At 38.9% G+C, this 27,959-nt stretch overlaps 1 protein-coding gene across 1 annotated transcript in view; it reads right to left on the minus strand.

Annotated features, from left to right (window-relative positions):
• Positions 1-27,959, minus strand: part of DPP6 (dipeptidyl peptidase like 6) — a 1,193,304-nt gene that overhangs the window by 1,065,433 nt on the left and 99,912 nt on the right. The window lies entirely within an intron of this gene.

Raw genomic sequence — 27,959 nt, forward strand, 5'->3', positions numbered from 1 at the left:
CTTCAAAAACCAGATTGAGAGCTGATAGACACATCAGGCTTTGTGTGTGTGTGTGTGTGTGTGTGTGTGTGTAAGCGCGTGCCAGAGCCTGAGGGGAGGGGTATGGCAGGAACGAGAGTCTGGGAGGGGTTTGGAAAGCTTTTCCATTATTTACATTCACAAAAAAAAACTCCGTTTGTAAAAAAGAATTAAGAGGTCACTTTCGAGCTCACAAAGAAGCAGATGATTCTAAGTAATTGCAACAGTAATTACATGTAAGTTACCCACAATGCTCACCTGCAAGCATGAACGATACATTATGTATTAATATATGTATATTATATGCAAAAACATGTTAGTACATATGCACGAGCAGTTGGTTACAAGTGTAAACTAATGATTTGGGCTTGAGAGAGGTAAGTGGAAGAAATAGGTAAACCAAAGCAGAATGCTTGCAAGAGTCACTTTTAAAGTAATGTGGATCAGGCTTTGCTAGAAAGTGGTAGGTGCACTTCAGGTTCTAGAAGCACCCTTCTCTGTTAGGATTTGTCTTACTGTGTTCTAGCTGCGACAACAAAATACAGTCCAATGGGTGGGTTATAAACAACAGGAACTTATTTCTCACAGTTGGAAGGTTGGAAGTCCAAGACCAAGGTGCCAGCAGACGCTTTGTGTGGTGAGAATCTGATTTCTGGTTCACAGATGGCGCCTTCTCACCTGCATCACACAGTGTGAGGAAAGGCGCCTCCCTGGAGTTCCTTTTATCAGGGTGATGGCTCCTCCCTCATCACCTCATCACCTCCCAAAGTCCTCACCCCCTAATCACCCTGAGGTTAGGTTTCACATATGAATTCTGGAAAAGGGAGAGACAAAAATTCAGACAACAGCAGGCTGCTCAATCACAACTTTTCTCTAGAAGGGAACACGTAAGAGTACAGGTCACTGACACTGTTGAATGTCAGGATAAACCCAGTTGTGTGTGGACAGAAAGTATCAGCAATCTAAATCTGATTGTAAGCAGGATTAAAACGGTTCTTTTCCTTCTTCCTTTGAAGGAGCATTCGTTCATCTAGAATTTTCCTCCCTCTCTTTCCCACCAGGCATCGGACTCCAAACTGCTCCCCACAACCTGCCTTTTCCCATCCCATCACCATGTGATGGAGGAGAGAGGAAAAATCAAGAAGACAAACACATATACACACACACACACACACACACACACACATACACATACATATATATTTGTTTTGAGACGGAGTCTCGCTCTGTTGCCAGGCTGGAGTGCAGTGGTGAGACCTCCACCTCCCGGGTTCAAGTGATTCTCCTGCCTCAGCCTCCTAAGTAGCTGGGACTACAGGTGCCTGCCACCACGCCGGGCTAATTTTTGTATTTTTAGTAGAGAGGAGGTTTCGCCGTATTGGTCAGACTAGTCTCAAACTCCTGACCTCAGGTGACCCACCCACCTCGGCCTCCCCGAAGTGCTGGAATTACAGCTGTGAGCCACCACACCTGGCTGACAAACATATTTTTTAACCTTCTATTTTTTATAGTTTCCTTCAAATTATCCCTGGAAATGGGAAGTGGAATCATATGGATTAAACCTTTATGTTAAGAAACAAATAACCCTGTTAGCAGACACATTTTCTCCTAACACTTAACCAATAGCTTTCAGTCCTGCTACTTGTCAGAGGTGCTGTGTTCTGCTCCTCCTGCCCAGCTTCTGACCCAGAGCCCTGCAAAATGGATAAGGCTGAAAAGTAGGCATAGGAGGAAACACTGCACAGAATAAAACAGCAAAGCAATCTTGAATATTCAGGTAATGCCCGTTCATTCTTTGCAGTTTGTCTGCCTTGAGCCACTGCCATATGGAATACTGGAGAGGAAAAGAATGAGGATAAGAGATCTCTGTAAGAAAGACAGGGCCAGGCGTGGTGGCTCACGCCTGTAATCCCAGCCCTTTGGGAGGCCGAGGCGGGTGGATCACCTGAGGTCAGGAGTTCAAGACCAGCCTGGCCAACATGGTGAAATCCTGTCTCTACTAAAAATACAAAAATTAGCTGGGCTTGACGGTGGACACCTGTAATCCAAGCTACTCAGGAGGCTGAGGCAGAAGAATCGCTTGAACCCAGGAGACGGAGGTTGTGGTGAGCTGAGTTCGTGCTATTGCACTCCAGGCTGGACAACAAGAGTGAAACTCTGTCTCAAAAAAAAAAAAAAGAAAGAAAGAAAGAGAAGGAAAGCAAGTGTAAGGAAAAAGTGCTTAACATAGGATAGTTCTCAATTTCTGTATTAATCTTAGATATTAAAATTTCTGAGAAAATTCAGTTAGGAACCATTTGAAGACAGCATCACCATCAGAAGCTCATTTCCTATCCCATCCTCAGGATGACTTTTTCTTGTGCTATTGCATTCACAAACAGGGATGCAAAAGTGGTCCTATATCTATCAACAGTTTCGGCTCTTCTCTGTCTAGGTTTTGTAGCTGTATTTCCTGTTTTTGTTGGTTTGTTTGTTTGTTTTCACCCAGATCACATGAGTAGCATGTTTACCTTATGATTCTCACCACAGTTTCTGTTAGGTTTGGGAACACAGAATCTGCCCCGTTTCATAGCACCTAAATCCCATAGAATCTGTGATGTTTCACAGCACCTGAATCTCATAGAATCTGCCATGTTTTTCAGCACCCAAGCCCCATAGAATCTGCCGTGTTTGGGAGCACCTAAGTCCCATGGGATCTGCCATATTTCACAGCACCTATCCCATTTACCTTTGCCTAGTGTTGACTCCTGGCATCTGTTTAATTCTGGCAGGCTCTGTCCACACCTACCACAATGTAGCCATTGCTGGTGTCAATCCTTTTGCTCCATCCTCAATTTATGTACTGTTGGCATTAGCAACTGCTTTGATTAAAATGGCTTTAGGTTGAGACTTTTGGCAAAATGTTCAGTTACACTTTTGACATCAGGAAATATTTACAACACAGGAACGGATTCCTCATGTCACTTTATCAGCGTTCTTTTCATGTTACTGATTACTAGAAGTTTAACTACATTAATATCTTTACCTAGAAGAACTTCAACATAAGGAAACTCAACATGTAAAATTCCCAATTTGTAAAAGCAACAGTCAAGGTGACATAAGAAAAGAGAGTAAAACTATTCTTTTACACAAATTAGTTCATTACTGATGTTCTTTAAAATGTGAGCCGTCCTATTTCACTGAAGGTATTATTCATTTCATACAATTTAATTTGCCCATAAATGTTCAGGAAGATATCTACTAGAAAAAGTATGAGATGTGTCAGCATTTTTTTTTACAAAATACACAGGTATGATCATAATGGTTTGGAGAAAGCGTATAACCAGTGTTTTTACCTTCTCTCAATTATCCATTCAGAAATTCGACAAATTAACTTAAAATATGTTGTGAGACTAATGGTATGCCAAGCTTGATGACAGGTGATAGATTTTATTATAGAAAACAGTCCCTGTCCTTGAGGATTTCACAGTGTCTGGTGGGTGACGCCCAAAATAACAATATGGATAACAACAAAAATAACTGTACAAATATGATACAGGAGTACAGATGGCAGGGCTCCTGGGGTCTTTAGGCAAATATGAAAGAAAGCTGAAGCAAGTGATGACAGCTGAAATACTGCTCATAGGAGCAATGCAAATTTAGCCATTAGGACCTTGAGCCAGGGAAAATAAATGCCTAGAGAGGGATGGCCTGAGTAGTTCAGTACGCTACCACCTGGAAGCAGAGCTGGGTGATGGAAATGAGGGTAAGGACATGTGGAGATCAGCAGTGAGAGCCATGTGAACCGTGTCCTACAAAAACGGGAATGTTGCAGCCAAGGCCCCCAGGTGGACATTGATGTAGTGTGATCCATACTTTAAAATAAAATCCACCCTCCAAAGCAAGGAGACAGGAGGACAGGCAAGGCAGCTAGGAAGCTCCTGAACTAATTTTGGGTTGGAATGACAAGAATATCATTTGGGTAGGTAGTAAGGATTAGAGAAGAGCCATTTATAGATCATCCATGCAAAACTATTAAGTCCAATGTCAACCCTGCTCAGAGATGACCCGTTTCCCCACTGACCCTTTGCAACCAAGAGATGGAAACAGAATTTAATCTCACCTCAGTGCTAATGTTATATTACAAGGGCTATGTTGGCCATTAAATCAATCATAGCTAGAATTGCACATCTAACAACTTATCACACATATTACTTGTTGGCATGGCTGCCTCTGCATCCCAACTTGAAGGCATATGCCTGCACGTTCGTCTTTGGGTCCTGCTACTTTCACACTGTGACTGATGAGTAGTAGATTGTTTAATTCATGTTTCTTGAACAAATGAAGCAATGAATGAGAGGATATTTATGCTGCTGCCCCTTCCACTATACTTTCAACCACGAATTGACATATTAAATTTAAAAATAAATATCTTCTTTAAACCCAGGCACATTGGCCTATTAATGAAGCATGTATCCAAGAAATTCCAAGTGTATACACAAACAAACCTCCAAAATTAATTAAAAGACTGTTATCTTTGGCAATGTTTCACTTTCCCAGAGTAGACTAAGAGTCAAAGAAATGATTTCGGTTCACGTCTATCTCGTACTTGCTCAATTTAACAGGAACCTCTCAGAAATGAGGTAATTCAGACTAAATTCATTACAACATACTGGTCTCCTGTTTCAGGTAATAGACTGTATTTCAGGTTCATCTCAGGTATGAACCAAAATACACAGGGATCCAGCTCAGTGTCTCTTTTCTCACTGCATACTTGTCTCTGAGCATTAACAAGTGTGTTCGGCTACAGACCCAATTTACAAGAGGAGGAACAGAGGATGGAATCTGGATGTCATATCCACAGTCATGTCCCATGTCACATGTTGGTGTAGGCCAATACTACAACTATTTTAACTCTTCAGTTTCCTACTCTAACAGACCGATTAAGGCCTCTTGACTCAAGCAGTATTTTGTTGGTATTCAATACTATCTTAAGGAAGTGTAAGAAGTATGAAACAATTGTTGGGCTCTTTTATACATGAGAATATCTTTGTATAGAAACGTTGTAACTAAGCAGAGTATTGGAAAAGATGAACAGTTAAGTGTATGTGATTCCTAGTATCTTTGAGCAATGTGAAATTACATATCTGTTTTACAGAATCAGGGAAGCACATTTTATATTTTGGAGTTCTTGTAGAGTCTTTTATAGAAGAGCAATGGTCAAACACTTATAAACTGAAAGCGATAGACATACAAAACACATTTAAACAAAGGGAGGGATTTTAGTTTGCTTATGATAAAACTTATATGTAACAAATGCTCATATCACAGATGGCATAAAATTATAATATTTGAACATCAGCAGTTCAAGAAAAGCAGTTTTGTGACACATTCATAAATGAACCTTGTTAATTTTCCTATAAGGTAAACAAGTCAAAAATCTGTGTATATTTATTTCAAAAGAAGGAAAAATTTAGAAGGCCATAGCTTTTTAAAATTTAATTATTATGTGTCTACCAACATAGCAGGACCCATCCCTATAAAATATGTATAAAACTCTTCCTCCAATGAGATTATAAATAAAACTATATCGACTAGGAAATTCCTATTAAAACAACTCATGAAATAGTATTATTAAACTAGAATACAAAAAGGACTTCACTATTAAATATAGGAATTGTTTACAATGAGCTATAGAAAAGAGAAACATGTGGTTAAATGACTTTTTAAGAGGTGTTTTGTACCGGGTGCAGTGACTCATGCCTGTAATCCCAGCACTTTGAGGCCAAGGCGGGTGGTTCACCTGAGGTCTGGAGTTCAAGACCACCCTGACCAATGTGGTGAAACCCCATCTCTACTAAAAATACAAAAACTAGCTGGCTGTGGTGGTGTGCGCCTGTAGTCCCAGCTACTCAGGAGGCTGAGACAGGAGAATTGCTTGAACCCAGGAGGCAGAGGTTGCAGTGAGCCAAGATGGCACCACTGCACTCCAGCCTGGGAGGCACAGCGAGACTCCATCTCAAAATAAGTAAATAAACAAACAAATAAATAAATAAAAGGTATTTTGGAGTTAGAAAAGCTTGGGCTGGCATTTTAAGCATATTTTAAGCATAGCTCCTTCTCCCTATACCCCCAACATCCACACAATTATACATTCCTGCAGCTTCCCTACAACCAACACTCAGACCCAGGTAACTCAGACCCACTTCTCTCTGCTGGACAATTGCTGTTAATTCGTTCTTCATCCACTCACATCTACTTTTTTCCCCTTCTCCAGTGCATTCATCTGGAAATATCTGAAGTACACATCTCATCACGTCACCACTCTCTCCACAGCTAAACCCCTTCTCTGGCGTTCATTGCTGTTAGGGAAGCATCCAAGTTTCAGGACCTTGGAGAGGTGCCGTCATTACTTATTTTTCCAGCTTCTTTTTTTTCTTTTTCCATTGTCTTTTCTTTCTCCCTTCCGCCTTCCTTTTTTCCATCTCCCCTCCTCCTCTCTTTATCTTTATTTCTTCACCTCTGTGCTTCATTCAAGTGGCTTTATTCAATCTTTGTACACACTTAATTCCTGCACAGAGATTTTTTCATGCTATTTTCTTTACCTTAAATACTCTCCCCTTCCTTCTGTCTTTCAATATAAAAATAAACCAAAACATCTTGTTGAAGTACAACATTTAGAGAGAAGTGCCTAAGTCATAAGTCTACAACTTAATAACTTATGTCAAAGTGCATACATCCATGTAATCACAACCAGATGAAGACATAGGAGATAAGTGGTGTCTCAAAAGATTTCTTGGTCCATTCTTCTGGTTACAATCCCATTTCTTCCCTGAGAAAATCATTATCCTGACTTCTAACACTAGTTAGTTAGGGAGCGTTTTGAACTCCATATAAATGGAATAAATATGAATGGTTTCTTTCACTCAGGCTCCCTTGGGAGACTCGGAGACGTTGTATGTAGCTGTAGTCAGCTTCCATCACTCCATGGCACTCCATGGTATGAACATTTCATAATCAATCTATGCTATTGTTGAGTCCATTTGGATTTTTTTTGCTTGGTTAGGCAGTAACATAAATAATGATGTTATGACCATTCTCATTATAGTCTTGATTTACACATGTAAGAATTTCTGAAGGCTATATATCTAGAAATTTGATAGATTTATTAGAAGGTGTATGTTTAGCCTTAGCTGATTTATTAGAATGTGGATATTCAGCCTTGTGTAGCCTTACTGATAAACAGAGACTACACAAAATTACTCCCAAACAAGTAGGATGTGAGTGACCTGTTGCTTCACATTCTTCTTCACATTTGATATTGTCAGGTTATATTTTGTTTTATTTCACTTTTGAGTAACATTTCTGATGAGAGTACACGGGTATCTTGCATTGCCTTAAAAACTAATGACAGTGAAAAGGAAAGCTTATATGTGTTTCTTAATAATTTGGATATTTTCTTTCGTGAAGTGCCTGTTAACGTTTTTGCCCATTAGTCATTTGTAGTGTCCAGGATTTGTAATATCTTTATTGATTTGTCAAACCTTCTAATAGATCCAGGATATGAGTTCTTTGTCAGTTAATAAGCATTGCAAATACTACTTCTTTTTGGCTTCCATTAAAATGATGTTCTTTTTCATTTGGAATAGGGTAATACTTGATTTTTTAAAAATTCAACCTTCCCTAGTGTTTACGTATTTAATTATTTGCTTGAAAAACAACTTTTAGCTTTTTGAGTTGTGTCATGCACTTTTTATCTATTTAATTAATAAGATCGGTCATATGTACTATTTTTTCCTATTTTCTTTATGTAATCATGCATGACATAACAACATTTCAGTCAGCATATGACAGACCATATATACCACAGTAGTCCCAGAAGATTATAATGAAGCTGAAAAATTCCTATTCCTAGTAGTTACATCATCATTGTCCTAACACCATAGCACAAGGCAGTTCTCATGAGTTTTTGGTGATACTAGTATAAACAAACCTATTGCACTGCCACTTGTTTAAAAGTATAGCAATACAACTATGTACGGTACACAATGTTTGATAATAAACACAGAATTGTGTTTGTGTCTTAATTTTTAACAAAAAGTTTAAAAAGTAAAAAATGAAAGAAAATTTGTAGATAAAAGCATGTAGAATAAGAATATAAAGAAAATATCTGTACAATTGTACTATTTGTGTCTTAAGCTGTGATTACAAAAGAATCAAATAATTTTTTAAAAAAATAAAAATGTTACAAAGTAAAAAAGTTACAGTAGGCTAACATTAACTTATTATTGAAGAAAGAAAAGTATTTTTCTTTTTACAAATTCAGTATAGCCTAAGTGTAAAGTGTTGGTAAAGTCTACCGTAGTGTACAGTAATGGCCTAGGCTTTCACATTCACTCACCATTCACTTCCAGACTCACTCAGAGCAACTCCCAGTCTTAGAAGCTCCATTTACGGTAAGTTCCCTACACAGATGTAACATTTTTTTATTTTTTATGCCATAATTTTACTGTACCTTTTCTATGTTTAGATATATACATACTTACCATGGTATATCTAAACATAGAAAAGGTACAGTAAAATTATGTATTCAGTCCAGCAACATGCTGTACAGGTTGGTAGTATAGGAACTCTGCCATACAGGCTAAGCGTGTAGGAAGCTGTACCTTCTAGGTTCATGTAAGTACACTCCTTGATGTTTATACAATGACTAACATCACTGAATGTTGCGTTCATAACATATCCTGTCATTAAACAATGTATGACTGTGTTATTTGCTGTTCTATTGGGTAAATTATTGAGATGTTAGGTTATAAAATTGGCACACTTAATTTCCTTTATAATTTTTATTTTTGGCCAATAAGTTGTTTAGAAGTAATTTACAAACATTTAAGGATGTTTGCGGTATATTTTTAATATTAACTTTTAGCTTTATCCCATTGTAGTTAGAGAAAAAGTACTCAGAATTTCAATCACTATATTTGGTGATACTGTGTGTGTGTGTGTGATTTGTTTCCAAACATATGGTCAATTCAGGCAATGAATTACATATTGGATAGAATATGATGTATATTCTAAAATGGCAGATGTCTTTCTGTATTTTTCAACTAGATCAAGTTAGTTCATTGGGATTTTCAAATCTACTACATCCTTATTGATTTTTTTTCTTGGATGTTCTTTCAGTGACTCAGGTATGGTAAAATCTAAGACTGTAGATTTGTCTATTTTCCCTCTTAATTCTGTCAATTTTTGCTTTATATATTTTGAAGCTATATTATTAGGTGCCTACCAGTCTAAGATTATAAATTCTTGTCAGACAGACCCTTTAATCCTAATGCAATGACACTGTTTGTGTTTAGAAATGTGTCATTTCTTGCCTTTCAGTGTCATTTGCAAAATCATATATGCCAATTTTATTTTGCCTACTGCTTGCATGTATTTAACTAACTCTCTTTTTTTCAGGGTTTTTTTTTTTTTTTTTTTTTTGTCCTCATATTTTAGGCAGCTTTTTTTGTGAGCTGCCTCTCTTTATTTACTAATTCAGTCTGACAAATTTGCCTTTTAATCTGAGTATTCAATCCATTTGCATTAATGCAATCACTGACACATCAGCATTCCAATCAATCTCACTAATTTTGTTTGTCCCATTTTTCCTCTTTTGGATTAATTATGTTTATTGATAAATCTTCTTCAAATTAGCCTGTTATTAAACAATTATTATTATTCTTTCAATGTTTACCCCATACATTCAAAATATATTCTTAGAATCTTGTATTGATAATCATGTTAATTTAAATTATTTGACAGTTACAGTATCTACAATTCTTCAGGTAGTAAGGAACTTTGAGTAATCAAATACTATTTAACAAAATCCTGTCTTTCGTGCTATTATTTATCATGATTTATATAGGTATTTTTTCTAATCATTGTTTTATACAATCAGTATTCCCTTGGACTTAGTCACATATTTATCATTTACATTCTTCTCTTTCTAAGTTATCTATTTTCATCTGTGATTATTTTTTTTTTGCATGAAGAATTCTCTCAGTCATTCCTTCACTGGAAGTTTGACAAATTTCCTAGGTTTTTGTTTTTCAAAAAATGTCCTTATATTTTTCCTTTGTTTTGAAGGAGATCTTTAGAGTGTATGGAGTTCTAGGCTGGCATTTATTTTCATTCTGCACTTGACAATGTCATGTCTCCATCTTCTGATTTGCACTCTTATACAGTCATTACTAGTATTATTATTTCCCCATAAAGATAACATATATTTTGTCTCTGCCTGCTTTTTAGACTTCCTCTTGTCTTCAGTTTTCAGAAATTTTATTGTGATATCCTTAGGTACCTTTTGTCTGTTTGTTGTAATCTGTCTGAAGTTCATAGCGCAACTTAAATCTGTTGGATTTTTCTGTTACTTTTGAAATGATCTCATCTGTAATAGTTTCCTTTCTATTCTCTCCCGCTTTTCCTTCTGCAACTTCAATTACACCTATACTAGAGGTTTCCAACATCTATTATGCATGTTACACTGTTTTCTACATTTTTCTACTTGTAACCAGATACTGAATTTTTTTGTTTGCTCCCTTTTCTTCTCTTCAGCTGCGTTAATTGGTTGTTAAATCTATCGAGTTCTTAATTGCATATCTTATTTTGTTTCCATTCTAATATGCCCATTTGATTTTTAATGGTTTCCAGTTCATGATATAATTCTACATTTTGGACTGGGCATGGTGGCTCACACCTGTAATCCCAGCTACTCAGGGGGCTGAGGCAGGAGAATCACTTGAACCTGAGAGGTGGAGGTTACGGTGAACTGAGATCATGCCACTGCACTCCAGCCTGGGCCACAGAGCAAGACTCCCTCTCAAAAATAAATAAATAATAAGTCTACATTTTATGATTTAGTTTTACAAACTTGCTAAAGTCCATATCTAATAACTTCTTTCTGGTTCTTCTGTTATTCTGAGGTGTGTGTGTGTATTTGTGTATTTGTGTGTTGCTGTTGCTCTTTGTTCGGTTATTTTTATCTTTCTTGATAATTTTTGGCTCAATACTTCATATTTTCAATACTAGGTGTGAAGATAATTTGAGGCTCTAGATGCTTTGTCTTCCTTCAGAGTGGATTCACTTTTGCTTCTGGCAGGTAGTTAGGAAGAAGGCAAATAGTCTTAATTTAGACAAGAGTTAACAATTTACAGTCTGGGCTTTCATCCTGAGGAGCAATCCATCTTTAATTCTTTTCTTCTAGTATGTAGTCTTTGGGGATTCCAATTCAAATTCTAGTGTATTTCTCAGGACTTCTACTTTTAGACCCCGAGTCTATAGAGATCCACAACCTGTCAGCTGCCTTGTGCAAATGAGTGAATGTCACTCCTATATTTCTCTACCTCTCTGTTCTTCCATTTTTGGACATGAGGACAGAAGTCTTCATTTCCTTGGTAGTTCAGCAGTGCCTTTGACCTTTTCTGGATGTTCTTGATAGCGGATTTGTTCTATAACAGCAGTCTTCCATTTCCGAGAGCCTTTGACCTTTTCTGGATGTTTTCCATAGCGGATTTGTTCTGTAACAGCAGTCTTCCATTTCCGAGGAAATGGAAGTGCTCCCCATCACTTGTCCCTGCTTTACCAAGTTAATGCCTGTTCATCCATTCATCTGTTCACAAGGAAGGCCCTCCAGACTTTCCTGTCGAGGATAAACTATCTTTTAAAAGTCTCACAATTCTGTGTAATTCTATTTTGTATTATTTGCCAAAGTTGCAAAGTTATGTTTATTTATGGAACAGTTAGAATTTTTAAAAATCTCTGCAACTAGATTTTAGGCATTATAAGGGTAGGATTATTGTCTATTTTCATTCATTTTAAATTAGGTAGGCCTCAAATATAGTTTTAAATGGATGAATATATTGTTTAAATGACACAGACATTGCTACCATTTGGTTTGTTTGGCCCCCTCCAAATCTCATGTTGCAATTTGATCCCCAGTGTTGCAGGTGGGGCTTAATGGGAGGTGTTTGTGTCATGAGGGCAGATCCCTGGTGAAAAGATTAATGCCCTCCTTGGTGGGGGGCCGTGAGTGAGTTCTCACACATGATTCCCATGGGAGCCGGTTGTTAAAAAGAGCCTGGCACCTCCCCCTCTGTTTTGTGTTCTTCCTCACCACGTAATTGGCACACACCAGCTTCCCTCCACCTTTCACTGTGAGTGGAAGCAGCCTGAGGCCTCACCAGAAGCAGATGATGGCTCCATGCTGTTTGTACAGCCTGGGCACTGTGAGCCCAATAAACCTCTTTTCCTCATAAATTGCCCAGCTTCAGGTATTTCTTTGTAGCAGTGCAAAATGGACTAAAGACAGCCATCTAGCTGTGGAGTCTGAGAAGGTACCATAAAAGTTCAATTGTAGTTGGTTACTCTATACATAGGTATATAGAAGTCTGTTCAAAACAGCATTTAAAGACCTACACTTTCTTTACAAATAGAGAGACAGTATAGGTCTCTCTATTTGTTAAATTGCTGAGGACCAGAGCTTTGGTACTGGATTATTTACTGCGGAATCATGGCTCTGCCATGTAGTAGTGCTGTGAGGCTCCCACGCCTCAGTTTCCCCATCTAAGTTGATAATGATAATAATTATAGCACCTTGTGGCTCATCATGCTGTATACATGAGTAAATGTAAAATACTAATACACATGGATTACTTTATGAAGAACAGGGCTTGGCTAATTGTAAGCATTCAGTATATGTTATCTATCATTTTAAAATTATAAATATACATAAATGTGAAAATTGCTACATCAGTGAGAACTCATCTGGCAACCAGTGGCATATTTACTAAAAATTACATATTTAATACTTGTCCTGATAACAGTATTTAAATGAGCCAGTTCTTACTGCCATGGCCCATAGTATTACTTAGTATGCTATAAGGCTTACTCTATTACATACTTGTTTGATTAATTAGAGCAAAGCACGTTCCATAGCAGTATGTACAAGATATAAGTGCACATGTGAAGTACCTGGATGCTTATGAAAATACAGATTTCCAGGCCACACCCTGATCCAGCCTAGCTTCAGGCCTATGAATTTGCATTCTGTACATGCACCCAGTTGATGCTAATACAAATGGTTCTTGAAGACACTTGGAAAAAAAAAAAAAACTGCTGTTTTAAGGCAAAACATTATAGATGGAATGATTGTGGATCCATTAAAAAGAGAATAAAGGGCAAGTGTGAGAAATAAAACAGCATGAGTTTTGAAGGCTGGAAGAATATTAGCACCATTAATGTGGATATTTGCAAGAGAAATTCAGAAAGCATAAAAATTGTGAGAATGACTTTGTCACCCTGCATCCATATTCACAGTGGTCTTTGCTGCAGGGATGAAATTCTTATTCCTGATGAAGTCACAGTGATGAAAAGGTACAAACTGTGGCAAAAAGAAGGTTCATACCGAACCATGGAGTAATGACTCTCTAAACATAGTGTCTAAAATACACTATGTTCGAATAGAAGTCTTATTGACCACTTTATATATTGGCAAAGAAATAAAAGTTAAATAAGAGGTAGTTGTGATATGTTTTTATATGTAATTTAATTATGGCCAAATTTTGTTCATTAAAATGTCATTTGGACTGTAGCTAAAACCCCAAGCTGTAGTTATTAGTTGACAACTATATTACAAAAAGGGGAAAGAAACCAAACCCCCTTTTATTCACACTCTGAAAGCCAAGATTATGGTCTCCTGCCACGAAGGTTATCAGTGAACCTACCATCTTCATTAAAATCTAAAAAATAAATCCCAAACTTAACAATATCAACAAAAAATATCTGTGGCTGTTGTTTTGAATGAGTCACCTTATTTTTCTGTGTACTCCATCTTATTCTCTAACATTTTGCCAGAAAATACTGCTATCGCTGTTGTCCCTGCCATTTTCCTACACAAGAAAAGGTTTCTCTTTATTCTTTCAGTCCTGTATATATAATAGATGTGTCTGTGTGTAAAATACATTTACTACATGTAAGACACTGGTAGATTGCTTTAAGTTTTTCATAGTTGATTCATATTAATCAGTTCGCTTTACCTTCACATCACCACTGTCAAATATCAGAGACAAGTTATCTGCTACTGCTGATGAGTTTCAGAGGCTGAAAGGTCTTACAGACAGTTTGGGGACAGGGCTGGGGACACACAGATCTTTTGTCTTCTCCCTGGGCTCTTTTCACTGATCCTGAGATTTCAGTTGACAGAAAGGAGCAAAAACTTGAATAACTGTTGATAAACTGCCATCCCTCTCAGTAATCAAGAAGAGTAAAGCCTGCATGTTTAGAGTTGTAAGCCTCATCACGTATCTGTGGCTGAAGCAGACGTAACACATACATTATATTTTCCCTGTTAAAAGTGCCCCAAGCACGTGTGTGTGTGTGTATTCTTTTTTTTTTGAGATGGAGTCTTGCTCTGTTGCCCAGGCTGGAGTGTAATGGTGTGATCTTGGCTCACTGCAACTTCTGCCTCCTGGGTTCAAGCAATTCTCCCTGCCTCAGCCTCCTGAGTAGCTGGGATTACAGGCGACTACCACCACGCCCAGCTAATTTTTTGTATTTTTAGTACAGACGGGGTTTCTCCATGTTGGCCAGTCTGGTCTTGAACTCCTGACCTCAGTTGATCCACCTGCCTCAGCCTCTCAAAGTGGTGGGATTAGAAGCATGAGCCACTGTGCCCGGCCCCAAGCATATAATTTTTAAAACATAAGTTTGACTCTTGTTTTTCTACAAGGGAGTATCAACTCAAAGTCACAATAAGTTGCCATTTCACAACCACTAAAACTGCTATAATAAAAAAGTCAGATAATAATAAGTGATGCAAAGACTGTGGAGATATTCGAACCCAAACATTACTGGCAGGACTGTTAAAATGGTACAGCTGCTGTGGAAAACCGTCCAGCAGTTCCTCAAAATGTCAGACACGGAGTTACCATTTGACTTAGCAATTTCAATCCTGAGTATATACCCAAGAGAAATGAAAACACACATCCAGATAAACACTTGCACACCCACAGATGTTTATAGCAGCATTATTTATAATAGGCAAAAAGGGTAAGTAGCTCAAATGTCCATTGACTGATGAACGGATAGACAAAATACGGTACATCCATACAGTGGAAGATGATTCAGCCTCTAAAGGGAATAAAGTACTGATACATGCCACAACATGGATGAGCTTTGAAAACATGTCATCCTAAGTGAAAGAAGCCAATCACGAAAGACCACATAGTTCATGATTCCTTTTATTTGAAACGTGCAGACTAGGGAAATAAAAATCTACACAGACAGGAAGCGGCAGCTGCTCGGTCTGGGGAGCAGGAGGAAGGGGTGTGGGGAGTGACTGCTAATATATATATATAAGGTTTCTTTCTGGAGTGACAAAAATGTGCTAAAATTAAATTCAGTCGACAGGTGTACAACTCTGAAGCATACCAAAAAAATCATTGAATTCCACGTTGTATTTATTTTATTTTTTCATTTAAATTTCTTTAGAGATGGGAGTCTTATCCAAATGGATGATTATACATTTTGAATGAGTGAACTTTATGTTATGAAAATTATATCTCAGCAAAGCTGTTAAAAAAAAAAAAGACTGAGGAGAAAAAGGGACAAATCTAGAGAGATTTTGCACTTAGAAGGATTTTGTTGTTGTTGTTGTTGTTTTCACTATATTTTAAGTTCTGGGATCCATGTTCACAATAGCAGACTTGGAACCAACCCCAATGCCCATCAATGATAGACTGGATAAAGAAAATGTGGTACATGTACACCATGGAATACTATGCAGCCACAAAAAAGGATGAGTTCATGTCCTTTGCAGGGACATGGATAAAGCTGGAAACCATCATTGTCAGCACTTAGAAGGTTTTTACATTTTGCTCTGCTTTGATGAAATCAAAATTGGAAATAAAAGGCAATACATGATGGGTAGAGTTATATAATAAAGAAAACATGAAAAACTATGTCAAAAGATCGGTTAGCAAGTATACATATATATGTTTTAAGTAGAAATGAAACATTTAAGATAGAATATTATTGAACTAATATATTTTAAGATATATGCATCTTCTTATATATCATTTTTCCTGTAAACTGTCTGCTCATAATATTTGTCTGGTTTTTCCCTGTTGGTCTGTTTCTTTTCTCACATATTGATTTGCATGACCTTTTTTGCATTAAGGAAACTGACCCTTGAAGATATTTGCTTTAAATAGTATTATATGTTACTGATTCGTTGTTTAGTTCTAAATTACTTAATGCATACTTTTTATAAATATATTTCAAATATTTCAATATATTAAAATGGAATTTTATTGAGATAATTGGAGAAACCTAAAATTTAAAAAAAATACTATGAAGGCCACCAAGTCTAGCTTGTTCTTTTCTTGGCAAGCGCAAGCACAGCCTGAGTTTGTATTTTTGATTACATTTAGAAGGAAAAAATAATCTGCCTACTAGGAGAAAAATGTTTCGGCACTATTTAGGTATGATGCCTAAAACCAAATAAAACAAAACAAAAACTAGGAAACCAAACACAGAGTTTAGATGAGAGTTGGCTGAGGCTGTTCAGTAACATCAGCCAACTCTGGGTGATGTGAAGGCGACAGTTAATAAATAACCGCAGTAGGTGTTGTTCAAGGTGACAGGTGAATAACCCTAAAATGTGGAGCTGAGATGTCGGAGTGGAACCTGCCATCAGACCTGACTTTGCTGCTAACAGTGGAGCTGAGGTGTCGGAGTAGAACCTGCCATCAGACCTGACGTTGCTGCTAACAGCGGAGCTGAGATGTCAGAGTGGAACCTGCCATCAGACCTGACTTTGCTGCTAACAGGCCAGTCCGTAGAGGTGGCCACATAATTACAGCCATTTGCAATCTCTGACATTTGGTAGCATAGTAGGAGGTATTAACGGGAACAGAGGCTCTTTTTTGCTTTCTTGTATTTTTAAAATCTCATTTCCTCTTTTCCAGCTGTATTTGTTATAACTACATCCTGGTTTTGAAACAACTTTTGTGCCTCCTCATCTTTTTTTCCCCTTGTTTTTCTCAAGTCCAAATAGAGCCACATGTTGACTCTGGGAGCCTGGAGTCAGGCCCCACAGGCTCAGGCTCTCACCTTCCACGTGGAACTTCCCAAGGATGGTTTGCTCCTTTTGTCCTTAGGACTTTCATATTCTCTGCCATTGCAACAGAAATTGGGGAGTTGCAGTTAATTGACAGCTGTAATCATTAGAGCCATCATCAGAGAGGTTTACCTGGATTGCAACATTCTCAGCTTTTTTCCCCCAAAGAATTGCTATCACCAAATTGCCTTTTGGGTTACCCCATCTGTCTACATTGAGGAGCTCAATAAAGAAGACAGTCTGAGGAAACCGGGTGAATACTGTCACAGAGCTTGGCTTTCCTTCCGTTGCCACAGTGTCTCATTAATGAGTAAACATCTCTTTATCTTGGTGCTGGGAAGAAATCTGCATTACCTGACTAGGTGGTTATTTTCATCTTCTAGATAATAAACATAGTGTAGCCAACTGCAATTCCCTCATATCTTTCCAAAAATTGTACCATTGAATATGATAAGAAAGGGAGGATGCATAGCTCATCGTAGAGGCCTTTGGGACATGTACATTACTTTCAAACCCAATTCTTGGCTTCTCTGTCCTCCTATTTACCCTTCCTCATAACTTCCCTTCTTATCACATTGATGGTACAATTTTTGGAAACAAATGCATCTTTTGGATATGCTACATGCAGTAGAGAATAATGGTACGTCTGAATAAAGAATTGCCATTCATTTATTTTAAGCCATTGGCCAAATATGTCTTACTTAGAGAGTGTAGCTATGCAGAAAGTTTTCATTTTGAGGCTGAAAGCTGTGTTATCTTAATTTTCAATATTTTTACAGCAGAGACTCTATTTTCATGCATATAAATTATAAATATGTTTATGGTTTGTGATAGCTATTATTATTAACAATATTAAACCCATTGCCTTAAATTTATATTAAAGTCCTGCCTTCTAATATATAAAATTAATTAACCTAAAAGTTTCTAATTGCCTAAATATGATTTAAAAACAAGCATTATCTGTGATAACTGACTGGGAACATTTAGCAAATGGTAAAATAGCTGAAGAGACCATAATTTCCTTGCCTGATATGGGGAAGGGTAATAGAAATGCAATTTCACAACACCTGCTACTTTGCTAAGCATCTCAGTAATGCTTTTAAAAATTAACATATTCGTAGGCACAGAGGATTAATTTGTCTCTCCTCTGCTTTGTTTATGTACTAGGTGTGTATTTGTGTGTCTCTATGACAAAGGTTAAAATATAAGCTATTTTAGTTGGTGCGAACAGAGAGGCATGAGGTAAAGTATGCTATAAATAGTTTTGAAGTCATGGAAACAATTGTGTGGGTGTGATTTAAAGGACAACAGGAAGTACCCATGGCAGGAGGCAGGAAGCATACTCACACTGGGAAGTGAAGGAAAGAGGCATGGGCAAGATTTAGGGAAACCACCCAAGGACAGTGCAGTACCTGGGGCTTGTAATTGGGAAGGCATTCCCTCTTCTAGGCTTGAGGAAGATGCAGAAGGAGAGCAGGCCCTGCAACCTGGGAAGAGTGGCTGAATGACAAGGCTGCTTGGTGGAAGCTCTAGCTTCTGTTCAGGGGATGAGTGGGCAGGGAGGTTGGGTGCAAATGCTCTAGCCTCACTTCCCTTCTATCCTCCAACTCGTGCCAGTGCCTCCCATTGGCCAAACACAGTCAAACACCAAATGGCAACGGAGTTTCTGCCAGTCCTCCCGGGGCACTGAGCAGGGTGGAGAGGCACCAGAAGGGTAAAATGAGGGGCCCTGTACCCCCTGCAGCACCAACATGGTGGAGATTCCCCTAGGTGTCAAAGTACTTGAAATTTAAATCTTGCCAAGTCATTCCTTTAGAATGAAACAGTGGCGTACTTTTAAATCTCTAAATATGCTGGAATAGATGGTGCAGGCTTTTGCTGTTCTGGAATAATAACTTTATCATGAAAACAATAATAATAACAGCAGATTCAGGAGCAAGATGGCCGAATAGGAGCAGCTCCAGTCTCCAACTCCCAGCGCGAGCGACACAGAAGACCGGTGATTTCTGCGTTTTCAACTGAGGTACTGGGGTCATCTCACTAGGGAGTGCCGGACAATCGGTGCTGGTCAGCTGCTGCAGCCTGACCAGCGTGAGCTGAAGCAGGGCGAGGCATCGCCTCACCTGGAAGCGCAAGGGGGAAAGGAATCCCTTTTTCCTAGCCAGGGGAACTGAGACACACAACACCTGGAAAATCGGGTAACTCCCACCCCAATACTGCGCTTTAAGGAAACAGGCACACCAGGAGAATATATCCCACACCTGGCCGGGAGGGTCCCACGCCCACGGAGCCTCCCTCACTGCTAACACAGCCATCTGCGGCGATCTATCCGCAAGGCAGCAGCGAGGCTGGGGGAGGGGCGCCCGCCATTGCTGAGGCTTAAGTAGGTAAACAAAGCCGCTGGGAAGCTCGAACTGGGTGGAGCTCACAGCAGCTCAAGGAAGCCTGCCTGTCTCTGTAGACTCTACCTCTGCGGACAGCGCACAGCTGCAGCCCATTAGGGGAAAGAGCGGGGGCGGTGCAGACGCGAACGACTCTGTCTGACAGCTTTGGGGAGAGCTGTGGATCTCCTAACGCGGAGGTTGAGATCCGAGAACGGACAGACTGCCTGCTCAGGTGGGTCCCTGACCCCTGAGTAGCCTAGCTGGGAGACATCCCCCACTAGGGGCAGTCTGACACCCCACACCTCACAGGGTGGCGTCACCCCTGAGAGGAAACTTCCAAAGAAAGAATCAGACAGGTACACTCGCTGTTCAGCAATATTCTATCTTCGGCAACCTCTGCTGCTGATACCCAGGCAAACAGGGTCTGGAGTGGACCTCAAGCAATCTCCAACAGACCAACAGACAGTCCTTCTGACTGTCAGACGGAAAACTATCAAACAGGAAGGACACCTATACCAAAACCCCATCAGTACGTCACCATCATCAAAGTCCAGAGACAGATAAAACCACAAAGATGGGGAAGAAGCAGGGCAGAAAAGCTGGAAATTCAAAAAATAAGAGCGCATCTCCCCCTGCAAAGGAGCGCAGCCCATCGCCAGCAACGGATCAAAGCTGGTCAGAGAATGACTTTGACGAGATGAGAGAAGAAGGCTTCACTCCATCAAACCTCTCAGAGCTAAAGGAGGAATTACGTACCCAGCGCAAAGAAACTAAAAATCTTGAAAAAAAAGTGGAAGAATTGACAGCTAGATTAATTAATGCAGAGAAGATCATAAACGAAATGACAGAGATGAAAACCATGACACGAGAAATACGTGACAAATGCACAAGCTTCAGTAACCGACTCGATCAACTGGAAGAAAGAGTATCAGCGATTGAGGATCAAATGAATGAAATGAAGCGAGAAGAGAAACCAAAAGAAAAAAGAAGAAAAAGAAATGAACAAAGCCTGCAAGAAGTATGGGATTATGTAAAAAGACCAAATCTACGTCTGATTGGGGTGCCTGAAAGTGAGGGGGAAAATGGAACCAAGTTGGAAAACACTCTTCAGGATATCATCCAGGAGAACTTCCCCAACCTAGTAGGGCAGGCCAACATTCAAATTCAGGAAATACAGAGAACGCCACAAAGATACTCCTCCAGAAGAGCAACTCCAAGACACATAATTGCCAGATTCACCAAAGTTGAAATGAAGGAAAAAATCTTAAGGGCAGCCAGAGAGAAAGGTCGGGTTACCCACAAAGGGAAGCCCATCAGACTAACAGCAGATCTCTCGGCAGAAACTCTACAAGCCAGAAGAGAGTGGGGGCCAATATTCAACATTCTTAAAGAAAATAATTTTCAACCCAGAATTTCATATCCAGCCAAACTAAGCTTCATCAGTGAAGGAGAAATAAAATCCTTTACAGATAAGCAAATGCTTAGAGATTTTGTCACCACCAGGCCTGCCTTACAAGAGACCCTGAAGGAAGCCCTAAACATGGAAAGGAACAAGCGGTACCAGCCATTGCAAAAACATGCCAAAATGTAAAGATCATCGAGGCTAGGAAGAAACTGCATCAACTAACGAGCAAAATAACCAGTTAATATCATAATGACAGGATCAAGTTCACACATAACAATATTAACCTTAAATGTCAATGGACTAAATGCTCCAATTAAAAGACACAGACTGGCAAACTGGATCAAGAGTCAAGACCCATCAGTATGCTGTATTCAGGAGACCCATCTCACATGCAGAGACATACATAGGCTCAAAATAAAGGGATGGAGGAAGATCTACCAAGCAAATGGAGAACAAAAAAAAGCAGGGGTTGCAATCCTAGTCTCTGATAAAACAGACTTTAAACCATCAAAGATCAAAAGAGACAAAGAAGGCCATTACATCATGGTAAAGGGATCAATTCAACAGGAAGAGCTAACTCTCCTAAATATATATGCACCCAATACAGGAGCACCCAGATTCATAAAGCAAGTCCTTAGAGACCTACAAAGAGACTTAGACTCCCATACAATAATAATGGGAGACTTCAACACTCCACTGTCAACATTAGACAGATCAACGAGACAGAAAGTTAACAAGGATATCCAGGAATTGAACTCATCTCTGCACCAAGCGGACCTAATAGACATCTATAGAACTCTCCACCCCAAATCAACAGAATATACATTCTTCTCAGCACCACATCGCACTTATTCCAAAATTGACCACATAATTGGAAGTAAAGCACTCCTCAGCAAATGTACAAGAACAGAAATTATAACAAACTGTCTCTCAGACCACAGTGCAATCAAACTAGAACTCAGGACTAAGAAACTCAATCAAAACCACTCAACTACATGGAAACTGAACAACCTGCTCCTGAATGACTACTGGGTACATAACGAAATGAAAGCAGAAATAAAGATGTTCTTTGAAACCAATGAGAACAAAGATACAACATACCAGAATCTCTGGGACACATTTAAAGCAGTGTGTAGAGGGAAATTTATAGCACTAAATGCCCACAAGAGAAAGCAGGAGAGATCTAAAATTGACACTCTAACATCACAATTAAAAGAACTAGAGAGGCAAGAGCAAACACATTCAAAAGCTAGCAGAAGGCAAGAAATAACTAAGATCAGAGCAGAACTGAAGGAGATAGAGACACAAAAAACCCTCCAAAAAATCAATGAATCCAGGAGTTGGTTTTTTGAAAAGATCAACAAAATTGACAGACCACTAGCTAGACTAATAAAGAAGAAAAGAGAGAGGAATCAAATAGACGCAATAAAAAATGATAAAGGGGATATCACCACCGACCCCACAGAAATACAAACTACCATCAGAGAATACTATAAACACCTCTACGCAAATCAACTAGAAAATCTAGAAGAAATGGATAATTTCCTGGACACTTACACTCTCCCAAGACTAAACCAGGAAGAAGTTGAATCCCTGAATAGACCAATAGCAGGCTCTGAAATTGAGGCAACAATTAATAGCCTACCCACCAAAAAAAGTCCAGGACCAGATGGATTCACAGCTGAATTCTACCAGAGGTACAAGGTGGAGCTGGTACCATTCCTTCTGAAACTATTTCAATCAATAGAAAAAGAGGGAATCCTCCCTAACTCTTTTTATGAGGCCAACATCATCCTGATACCAAAGCCTGGCAGAGACACAACAAAAAGAGAGAATTTTAGACCAATATCCCTGATGAACATCGATGCAAAAATCCTCAATAAAATACTGGCAAACCGGATTCAGCAGCACATCAAAAAGCTTATCCACCATGATCAAGTGGGCTTCATCCCTGGGATGCAAGGCTGGTTCAACATTCGCAAATCAATAAACGTAATCCAGCATATAAACAGAACCAAAGACAAGAACCACATGATTATCTCAATAGATGCAGAAAAGGCTTTTGACAAAATTCAACAGCCCTTTATGCTAAAAACGCTCAATAAATTTGGTATTGATGGAACGTACCTCAAAATAATAAGAGCTATTTATGACAAACCCACAGCTAATATCATACTGAATGGGCAAAAACTGGAAAAATTCCCTTTGAAAACTGGCACAAGACAGGGATGCCCTCTCTCACCACTCCTATTCAACATAGTGTTGGAAGTTCTGGCTAGGGCAATCAGGCAAGAGAAAGAAATCAAGGGTATCCAGTTAGGAAAAGAAGAAGTCAAATTGTCCCTGTTTGCAGATGACATGATTGTATATTTAGAAAACCCCATTGTCTCAGCCCAAAATCTCCTTAAGCTGATAAGCAACTTCAGCAAAGTCTCAGGATACAAAATTAATGTGCAAAAATCACAAGCATTCTTATACACCAGTAACAGACAAGCAGAGAGCCAAATCAGGAATCGACTTCCATTCACAATTGCTTCAAAGAGAATCAAATACCTAGGAATCCAGCTTACAAGGGATGTAAAGGACCTCTTCAAGGAGAACTACAAACCACTGCTCAGTGAAATCAAAGAGGACACAAACAAATGGAAGAACATACCATGCTCATGGATAGGAAGAATCAATATCGTGAAAATGGCCATACTGCCCAAGGTTATTTATAGATTCAATGCCATCCCCATCAAGCTACCAATGACTTTCTTCACAGAATTGGAAAAAACGGCTTTAAAGTTCATATGGAACCAAAAAAGAGCCCGCATTGCCAAGACAATCCTAAGTCAAAAGGACAAAGCTGGAGGCGTCACGCTACCTGACTTCAAACTATACTACAAGGCTACAGTAACCAAAACAGCATGGTACTGGTACCACAACAGAGATATAGACCAATGGAACAGAACAGAGTCCTCAGAAATAATACCACACATCTACAGCCATCTGATCTTTGACAAACCTGAGAGAAACAAGAAATGGGGAAAGGATTCCCTATTTAATAAATGGTGCTGGGAAAATTGGCTAGCCATAAGTAGAAAGCTGAAACTGGATCCTTTCCTTACCCCTTATACGAAAATTAATTCAAGATGGATTAGAGACTTAAATGTTAGACCTAATACCATAAAAACCCTAGAAGAAAATCTAGGTAGTACCATTCAGGACATAGGCATGGGCAAGGACTTCATGTCTAAAACACCAAAAGCAACGGCAGCAAAAGCAAAAATTGACACATGGGATCTAATTAAACTAAAGAGCTTTTGCACAGCCAAAGAAACTACCATCAGAGTGAACAGGCAACCTACAGAATGGGAAAAAATTTTTGCAACCTACTCATCTGACAAAGGGCTAATATCCAGAATCTACCAAGAACTCAAACAAATATACAAGAAAAAAGCAAACAACCCCATCAAAAAGTGGGGAAAGGATATGAACAGACATTTCTCAAAAGAAGACATCCATACAGCCAACAGACACATGAAAAAATGCTCATCATCACTGGCCATCAGAGAAATGCAAATCAAAACCACAATGAGATACCATCTCACACCAGTTAGAATGGCAATCATTAAGAAGTCAGGAAACAACAGGTGTTGGAGAGGATGTGGAGAAATAGGAACACTTTTACACTGTTGGTGGGATTGTAAACTAGTTCAACCATTATGGAAAACAGTATGGCGATTCCTCAAGGATCTAGAACTAGATGTACCATATGACCCAGCCATCCCACTACTGGGTATATACCCAAAGGATTATAAATTACTCTACTACAAAGACACATGCACACGTTTGTTTATTGCGGCACTATTCACAATAGCAAAGACTTGGAATCAACCCAAATGTCCATCTGTGACAGACTGGATTAAGAAAATGTGGCACATATACACCATGGAATACTATGCAGCCATCAAAAAGGATGAGTTTGCGTCCTTTGTAGGGACATGGATGCAGCTGGAAACCATCATTCTTAGCAAACTATCACAAGAAGAGAAACCAAACACCGCATGTTCTCACTCATAGGTGGGAACTGAACAATGAGATCACTTGGACTCGGGAAGGGGAACATCACACACTGGGGCCTATCATGGGGAGGGGGGAGGAGGGAGGGATTGCATGGGGAGTTATACATGATATAAACGTCATGCACATGTACCCTAGAACTTAAAGTATAATTAAAAAAAAAAAAAAAAAAATAATAATAATAACAGCAACCTTTATTGAGTGATAGCTATGTTATAGACATTGCCCTGAACCCTTTCTACACATTAGCTAAGTGAACCTTAGTGATATGGTTTGGCTCTGTGTTCCCACTCAAATCTCACCTTGAGTTGTAATTATCCCCATGTGTCAAGGGCGGAGCCAGGTGGAGGTAATTGAACCATGGGGGCGGTTTTTCTCATGCTATTCTCATGATATTGACTTTTTACCAGTAGATCCCAACACCCTTATTGCATCGGAGAAGGTTTTGTTCATCATTGCTGTTGGAGAGTTTTTTACTTTCTGATCTATTCTATGAGCTTATTCTCATTTCATGGGCCACATTCTCAATTTAAAGACCCAGTCTAATAGGGAAGTGCTGAAGACATATGCTCTATAGCCACAGAAGGCATTTATAGAGTTATGGATTTCTGAATGGCAAGGCAGTCATGGAGGTATAAATATCACTTTACTGCATCACCAGACACCACAATAAACTGTCACAACACAGCGTGATGCTGCCTTAATTATAGCAGATAATGATAATTATATACTGCCTCCATTACCTCCATCATATTAAGCCACGTTCTTTCTCCCTCACATTCAGTAGGTCCTATATATGGAAAAAGAAATAAAAATCTCATCTTCATTAAACATCTCTGTTTAAAGCTGAAGGGAAAAAAAAAGGTCTGTGAAGCAGCATGTGGAGAGTTTTTACTGTGGATGAGAGCAGTGGATTTAATTGCTCACACAGCAAGCTGAAAACATACTTGTGAATCAGCTTTCACAGGAAGCCACTGGTTCTTAGAAATGCCCAACACACGAGGTGCACAAGCATTCACAGCCTTGCGTGTGATCTAGGGAATGCAGAGGGGGGAGGCAGCATCATCATTGGGCTGAGAATCCGAGAAGACATGGGAAGGAGGGAAGTCAAGAACAAGAGCCCTGTCTTGAGCCAGGTCCAGATCTTTCCCTGGAGAAACAAGTGTTTACACTGTTACTAGCATCTCTGTTTTTACCCCACACACTGAAAACTGTTCCATCATGCTGCCCCAGCAGAACCAATCCCCTGGGTGATTGAATCAGGGAATAGGGAACTTGTTTCTGGTGGATACAGTCATCTGTGCCATGCCTTCCTCAAGAATTAGTTATGGTTACTACACATCTACAATTAATGAGTTCGCTCTAACTCAACTGAGCCTCTTTTGAATGATTGCAAAGAAAACTCTCTTGTTATTTTGAAGAAAGCAGGGGAAAGAGAAACAGGAAAAAGCAAAAAACTCATAACAAGTTCTGGTAAGAGAATGCTTCCTCAACTGTCCTTAGAAGACATATGTTAATGACTAATTAGAATGAAATGTAACAAGTACATCAGTATGTAAATGGTGCTTGCAAAAAGATCACATCATCACAAATTTAGAGCTAGAGAAAACTGGAGTCAACTGAGAACTCCACTTACAACGTTTGCATACAATTGATTTATTCAACCTGTTCTTCATTTACAAAAAGGACAACCTAACCCTTATCATATCCAAAGGATCACAAAACCCAAGTATGTGGTGGTGTTCTTAAAGAGGTTTCAGCCCTATGCAGATCAAATCGAAATTCTATCAGGAAAACCGAACATTACTGAAATATTCATAGCCTTATCTTTATAAAAAAAGCACTGTAGATACGTTTATATTCTAAGCATGATACTTAGTCTAGATATAATATCTATTTTGCATCTGCTTTCGTTTAACTGATATCTCAATTCTGCATGAACAGTGGCAGCTAGCATCAAATGAGAAAAAACATCATCCCAAATAACTTAACATTCAAAGTATATCCCCGAACCTTCTCTGGTAAAAGAATCATGGCTTTGTTCCTAAGTCACATGCCAGAAAGCTGTAAGCAGTGTCTGGGCAGAGAGGACATTTTTCAAGTGGTAGAAAAAGCTTCTTTCTGACAGAATTTTTGATTTCATGTTGTGCTTAGCACTTTAAATGTTGACCATAGCAACTAGCACCAGCAATTTTATATACACATGCTGAGAGATAGAGATAGATAGAGAGAGAGAGAGAGAGAGAGAGAGAGGGAACCTCTGAGTTCTAAGGATACATATTAATAAGTATAGATTAGGGTTACAGCCAATATTTTCTAAATAACTATTAAAAATTGTGCTTAACTATTTTGCAAAGAGAAATGCTTAAAAATTTTAGATAAAATCTTTAGTCCAGGTTGTGACCTAACCATGTGGCCTTGTGAAGACACAAACTATTTCCACTTGTAAAGGTTTCTTTGTAATAGAAAAAGGAATTCATTTGGAGCATTTTATTTTCATATTGATGATCATTTTCATCAATATTTTCTATATTTGCAAAGTAAACAGAGACAATGAATTAGAGGTGATAAGAAATCCAACATTATTCAGACAATTTGAATAAAGTAACGTGCTGGCATTTTCAGTGAAAGAAATACCAGCTCCACGACTCACCCTGACCTGTCTTAGGCTGAGTATCTTGTTCAGAGCTCATTCTATGTATGAGAGATTGATCTTCTTAAGGATCCAATAATCCACACATTGTTTACTATTTTGGATTAAGATACAGAGGCCCTTGGTTATCCTGAAATGTGATTTGGATGATTACATATGATGCCATTATGAGTCATTAGCACTTGACCCTAAATTAATTATCTGGTAAGTTAGCAAACAGATCCCTTGAGAATGGGGTATGGGGCAGATGTGTTTACAGAGGGGCTCAGAGGTAAGTAAACTCACAGTAAACTG

Source organism: Trachypithecus francoisi, unplaced genomic scaffold (genome assembly GCF_009764315.1).
Source record: "Trachypithecus francoisi isolate TF-2019V2 unplaced genomic scaffold, Tfra_2.0 Lachesis_group4, whole genome shotgun sequence".
Taxonomy (NCBI): domain Eukaryota; kingdom Metazoa; phylum Chordata; class Mammalia; order Primates; family Cercopithecidae; genus Trachypithecus; species Trachypithecus francoisi.